Below are 5775 nucleotides of genomic sequence, written 5' to 3' on the forward strand. Positions count from 1 at the left end.
TCCAGGATCACGGGGCCCACATTTCCCTGGCCCAAACTTCCTTCCTACTTAGCCCTCTGCCTCTTTCCTTTTTTTTTTTTTTTTTTTTTTTTTTGAGACGGAGTCTTTCTCTGTCCCCCAGGCTGGAGTGCGGTGGCGCGATCTCGGCTCACTGCAACCTCCATCTCCTGGGTTCACGCCATTCTCCTGCCTCAGCCTCCCGAGTAGCTGGGACCACAGGCGCCCACCAACACGCCCGGCTAATTTTTTTGTATTTTTTAGTAGAGACGGGGTTTCACCGTGTTAGCCAGGATGGTCTCGATCTCCTGACCTCGTGATCCGCCCACCTCGGCCTCCCAAAGTGCTGGGATTACAGGCTTGAGCCACCGCGCCCGGCCGCTCTTTCCTGACCCGGCTCCTCTGCCCTCTTCCCTCACTCTGCTCCCTTCTATCTACCACAGCCCCCAGTACTGATCCTCCCTCACCCCTCCATGGGGTGCAGAAGCCCTCTGTCCCAGAACCTTCCTGTTTACCACCCAATATGATCTGTCCCATCCCCTAACAGATTTTGATGGTATAATAGAGTAGTCAAGAGTAACAACTTTGCAACCAGACTGTACAGTTCGAATCCAGCTCTACCACTTATTAGCTGTGTGATATCGGCAAGTGACTTCACCAGTCAGGCCGCGGTGTCCTCATTTGTGAATTGGGAGGGTGCAAACATGACTTACCTTAGAGGACTGCTGTAAGGGCTGGATGAGTTTCTATGAATAAAAGCACTTGAGACAGTGCTTGGTACCTACTAAGCACCCTGGAGGTGTTGTGCCTGGTCTCATCCTCCAGGCCTCCTTCCCCACACAGGTGCTTTGCCGGCCTCCCAGTTTTTAGAGGATGTCACCTGTGCCTGGAATGCCTGTCTCCTCCTGGCAACCTATCCTTCCTTCTGCTCCACTGCCATCTACTTTGTGACACTTTCCCTAAGTCCCCATATATGAGACTCTCTTCTCTATCCTCACTAGGGTTAATCTTGCCCTTCTCTGGCTTCTGCTCAATTTTTTTTTTTTTTTGAGACAAAGTCTCGCTCTGTCGCCCAGGCTGGAGTGCAGTGGCACGATCTCGGCTCACTGCAACCTTTGCCTCCTGGGTTCAAGCGGTTCTCCTGCCTCAGCCTCCCGAGTAGCTGGGACCACAGGCACTCGCCACCACACCCGGCTAATTTTTGTATTTTTAGTAGAGATGGGGTTTCACCATGTTGGCCAGGCTGGTCTCGAACTCCTGACCTCAAGTGATCTGCCCACATCAGTTTCCCAAAGTGCTGGGATTACAGGCACTTGGCCTTCTGCTCAATCTCTTATTGATGAGTATGACTACAGACATCACTCTGTCCTGTACTCAACACTCTTAGATCCAATTTCCCTCCTGAATTTTACCACTGGCCAAAGACAATACAGGCCAGGCGCAGTGGCTCATGCCTGTAATCCCAGCACTTTGGGAGGTCAAGGCGGGTGGATCACCTGAGGTCAGGAGTTTGAGACCAGCCTGGCCAACATGGTGAAACCCCATCTCTACTAAAAATACAAAAATTAGTCAGGCGTGGTGGTTGGCGCCTGTAATCCCAGCTACTCGGCAGGCTGAGGCAGGAGAATCACTTGAACCCAGGAGGCAGAGGTTGCAGTGAGCCAAGATCGCGCCACTGCACTCTAGCCTGAGTGACAGAGCAAGACTCTGTCTCAAAAATAATAATAAAATAAAATACAGTACAACATGCATCTCTCAAAGAACAGCACGGAGAGGTCTCAGTAAGTCAGACAGAACATCTCACAAACCAAGCACTAACTATGCTTCAGGACCAGGGCCAAGCATCATGCAGATGCATCCCAACAGCTCAGCGAGTGAGGACTATTATTAGCCCTGTTTTTATTGATGAAAAACCCCGACTCATTGAGGTGCAGTCATTTGTCAAACAGCACATCTAGCAACTGACCTTACTGGGATTCAAAAACAAGTTCTTTCTGATTCAAATGTCCAGGAAATAGCTCCCATTGAGTGTTTACTATGTACCAGGAACTGAGCATATACATATCTCAGTGACTCCTCACAACCACCCTCGGAAAAAAGGAAAAACGGGTCCCAAGTTACAGATGAGAATGGCAGGTCCAAGATCACACAGCAAAAGGCTGGGCACAGTGGCTCAGGCCTGTCATCCCAGCACTTTAGGGGCAGGAGGATCCCTTGAGCCTAGGAGTTCAAGATCATACAGCAAGTAAAGGAAGCAGCAGGACTTGGACCCCAGGCAGTCCAATGGCTATGGTTCATGCTGATTGAGGGATTACTACGAGCCAGGTACTATGGTCTGTTTTTCAATGTCTCAGTTAGTGCTAACCAGAATCCTTTAAGTATTGGTATTCTCCCCCAAGTGCTACAGACCCTACTGGCTTCAATTTCCTCTCTCCACAATCTTAAAAGCCCATCTCCAGCACTGACCTTCCGAATAGTGAAAATTATAATAGTGATTTGAAAGATGGCAGCTCCCAAAACTTAAGGGATTACCACATACCAGACTCCATGTGCTAAGCCCTTAGAAGACCTGTATCCAAATCCCAATTTTACCATGTCCTAATCCTGACTCTGGACAAGTAGCTTAACCTTTCTGACCTCACTTCCCTCAACTGCACAATAAGAATGGTAAGGCCGGGTGTAGTAACTCACACCTGTAGTCCCAGCACTTTGGGAGGCCAAAGCAGGAGGATCTCTGGAGCCCAGGATTTTGAGGCCAGCCTGGGCAATATAGCGAGACCCTGTCACTGTTAAAAAAAAAAAAAAAGAACAAAAAACTGGGCGTGGTGGCTCATGCTTGTAATCCCAGCACTTTGGGAGGCCGAGGCGGGTGGATCACCTGAAGTCAGGAGTTTGAGACCAGCCTGGCCAATATGGTGAAACCCCATCTCTACCAAAAATACAAAAATTAGCCGGGCATGGTGGCGTATGCCTGTGATCCCAGCTACTCAGTAGGCTAAGGTGGGAGAATTACTTCAACCTGGGGGTGGGGGGGGCAGAGGTTGCAGTGAGCCAAGATTACACCACTTCACTCCAGCCTGGGCAACAGAGCGAGACTCTGTCTCAAAAAAAAAAAAAAAAGGAAAGGTGGCTGGGCACAGTGGCTCATGCCTGTAATCCCAACGCTTTGGGAGGCCAAGGCGGGTGGATCACAAGGTCAGGAGTTTGAGACCAGCCTGGCCAACATGGTGAAACTCTGCCTCTACTAAAAATACAAAAAATTAGCCGGGCATGGTGGCAGGCACCTGTAATCCCAGCTACTCGGGAGGCTGAGGCAGGAGAATCACTTGAACCCAGGAGGCAGAGGTTGCAGTGAGCCGAAACTGTACCACTACACTCCAGCCTGGGCAACAGAGTGAGACTCCATCTCAAAAAAAAAAAAAAAAAAAAAAAAAAAAAGTAAGAGTACCAATTCTCGGCCAGCACCCTGGGAGGCCGAGGCAGGTGGATAACCTGAGGTCAGGAATTCAAGACTAGCCTGGCCAACATAGTGAAACCTCATCTCTACTAAAAATACAAAAATTAGCTGGGCATGGTGGTGGGCACCTGTAATCCTAGCTACTCAGGAGGCTGAGGCAGGAGAATTGCTTAAGCCTGGGAGGCAGAGGTTGCAGTGATCCAAGATCGCACAACTGCACTCCAGCCTGGGCAACAGAGCGAGACCTTGTCTCAAATAAATAAATAAATAAATAAAAATAAAAAAACACCATCTTAAAAAAAAAAAAAAGAGGACCCTTTTTTTTTTTTTTTTTTTTTTGAGATGCAGTCCCACTCTGTCGCCCAGGCTGGAGTGCAGTGGCATGATCTCGGCTCACTGCAACCTCTGCCTCCCAGGTTCAAGCAATTCTCCTGCCTCGGCCTCCCAAGTGGCTGGGATTACAGGCCCCCACCACCATGCCCGGCTAATTTTCTGTATTTTTAGTAGAGACGGGGTTTCACCGTGTTAGCCAGGATTGTCTCGATCTCCTGACCTCGTGATCCGCCCGCCTCGGCCTCCCAAAGTGCTAGGATTACAGGCATGAGCCACCGCACCCAGCCAAGGACCCATTCTTAACGGTGTTACAAGGATTAAACGAGTTAATAAACAGAGTCCTTAGAACAAAGATGCATGGCAGGTGGTTAAGTGCGATGCCAAGTATGCATCAAATAAAACAAATCTTCAGTAAGCTAGGGAAACAGTGGGACAGTCACTGACAATGCTAGTTGTATACGAAGCGTGAGCTGGGAACAAGTATAAGGACAACTTGATGGGGGTCCATGGGATCTGACAACAGACAATGACATGGTACAGGCTCTGAACAGTATCCCTATTCAAAGGGAATACGTAGTATTCCTTTTTCAATTATCTTTCCATTTCAGTGTACAATATAATGGGCTGTTCAGTTTCCATTGTATTTTACCTGAACTTTTCCTTTCTCTCATGGCCAGCAATGCTAGTTTTCCATTGAAGACAGCAATGCGCTGGGCACGGTGGCTCACGCCTGTAATCCCAGCACTTTGGGAGGCCGAGGCGGGCAGATCACCTGAAGTCAGAAGTTCGAGACCAGCCTGACCAACATGCAGAAACCCCATCTCTACTAAAATACAAAAAATAGCCGGGCGTGGTGGCGCATGCCTGTAATCCCAGCTACTCGGGAGGTTGAGGCAGGAGAATCTCTTGAACCCGGGAAGCGGAGGTTGCGGTGAGACGAAATCGCACCATTGCACTCCAGCCTGGGCCACAAGAGCGAAACTCCGTCTCAAAAAAAAAAAAAAAGACAGCAATGCAAATTTGCCTTCTCAAATTAATTTACTGGGGGAAAAAATGCACTAGTCATTATCAAGAAAAAGAAAAAAACTAGTAATTCAGGACTCAGCAAAATTGGTCAAACAGTAAGTGGCAGGATGTCGATTTCCCCGGCTCCAATTCTAAGTTTTTCCTATTGCTGTCTCTGAGCTTTCTCCCCCAACTTCCCTGGAATTCCCAGCTACACCAATGACTCTCAGAATCATTATCATTATCGTCCCAATCCACGAGCTCTCACTGTGCCAGCCCCTCTGCTTAAAATCTTTACACACACACATTTCATTAGAATCCTCAAGACGACCCTATTATATTGGGACTATCTGCTCTCATTGTACAGACGAGAAAAAACGGAGTTCAAGGAGGCGAACACACAGGCCCCACTGCCGCACAGTGGGGCGGGACTTGAACCAAAATCCGACGGCTTCCAAACCCAACAATTTTTCATACTAAGCGCAAACATCAATACTAATAATAATAGTACAGTAACGAAGTGAGCGTTATGCGGAGGCGCTGAGCTAAGGGATCCAACGTACACGACCTAACTTCTCACTCCCATTTATAAAGCCGGTGATACATTCGAATTCTAAACCCCATTCCACAGGGGAGGAAACTGAGGCTCAAAGAAACAAATCGTACGTCCGAAGCCGTACAGCGGAGCCCGAACTGAGTCCAGACCCCTGGACGCCACCCGTCCCTACCGCAACCGGCCCAGTCCCACCACCCCCGGACCGAGCCTCACCTGGCCCACCGGGCCCGCGCCCACTCGCGCCGCCCGCCCTCCCTCCCGGCGGCGCCAACTGTCAGACACTCCTCCCCCGGCCCGGGCTGCCCGCCCCGGAAGCACCCCCCTCACCGCCGGAAGCTGAACTGACTTGCCCGTGGCCGCTCTACCCGACCAGGCCGCCACCAGAGAGAGTGCGGCCATAACCGTCACGTGACCGCCTACCGTCACC

At 49.9% G+C, this 5775-nt stretch overlaps 1 protein-coding gene across 7 annotated transcripts in view; it reads right to left on the reverse strand.

Annotated features, from left to right (window-relative positions):
- Window positions 1–5739, reverse strand: part of C17H19orf47 (chromosome 17 C19orf47 homolog) — a 43511-nt gene extending 37772 nt beyond the window's left edge. For 4 of the 7 annotated variants that reach the window (XR_004026538.1, XM_030797426.1, XM_030797427.1 and 1 more), the window contains exon 1: window positions 5562–5641. The gene's annotated coding sequence lies outside the window, so the exon portion shown is untranslated. Of the gene's footprint in view, window positions 1–710; window positions 1056–4436; window positions 4523–5561; window positions 5642–5694 lie in introns of those variants that run through there. The other 3 variants (XM_030797425.1, XM_030797424.1, XM_030797423.1) reach the window with 3 other exon arrangements.
- Window positions 5740–5775: the final 36 nt, after the last annotated feature.

Source organism: Nomascus leucogenys, chromosome 17 (assembly GCF_006542625.1).
Source record: "Nomascus leucogenys isolate Asia chromosome 17, Asia_NLE_v1, whole genome shotgun sequence".
Lineage (NCBI taxonomy): Eukaryota > Metazoa > Chordata > Mammalia > Primates > Hylobatidae > Nomascus > Nomascus leucogenys.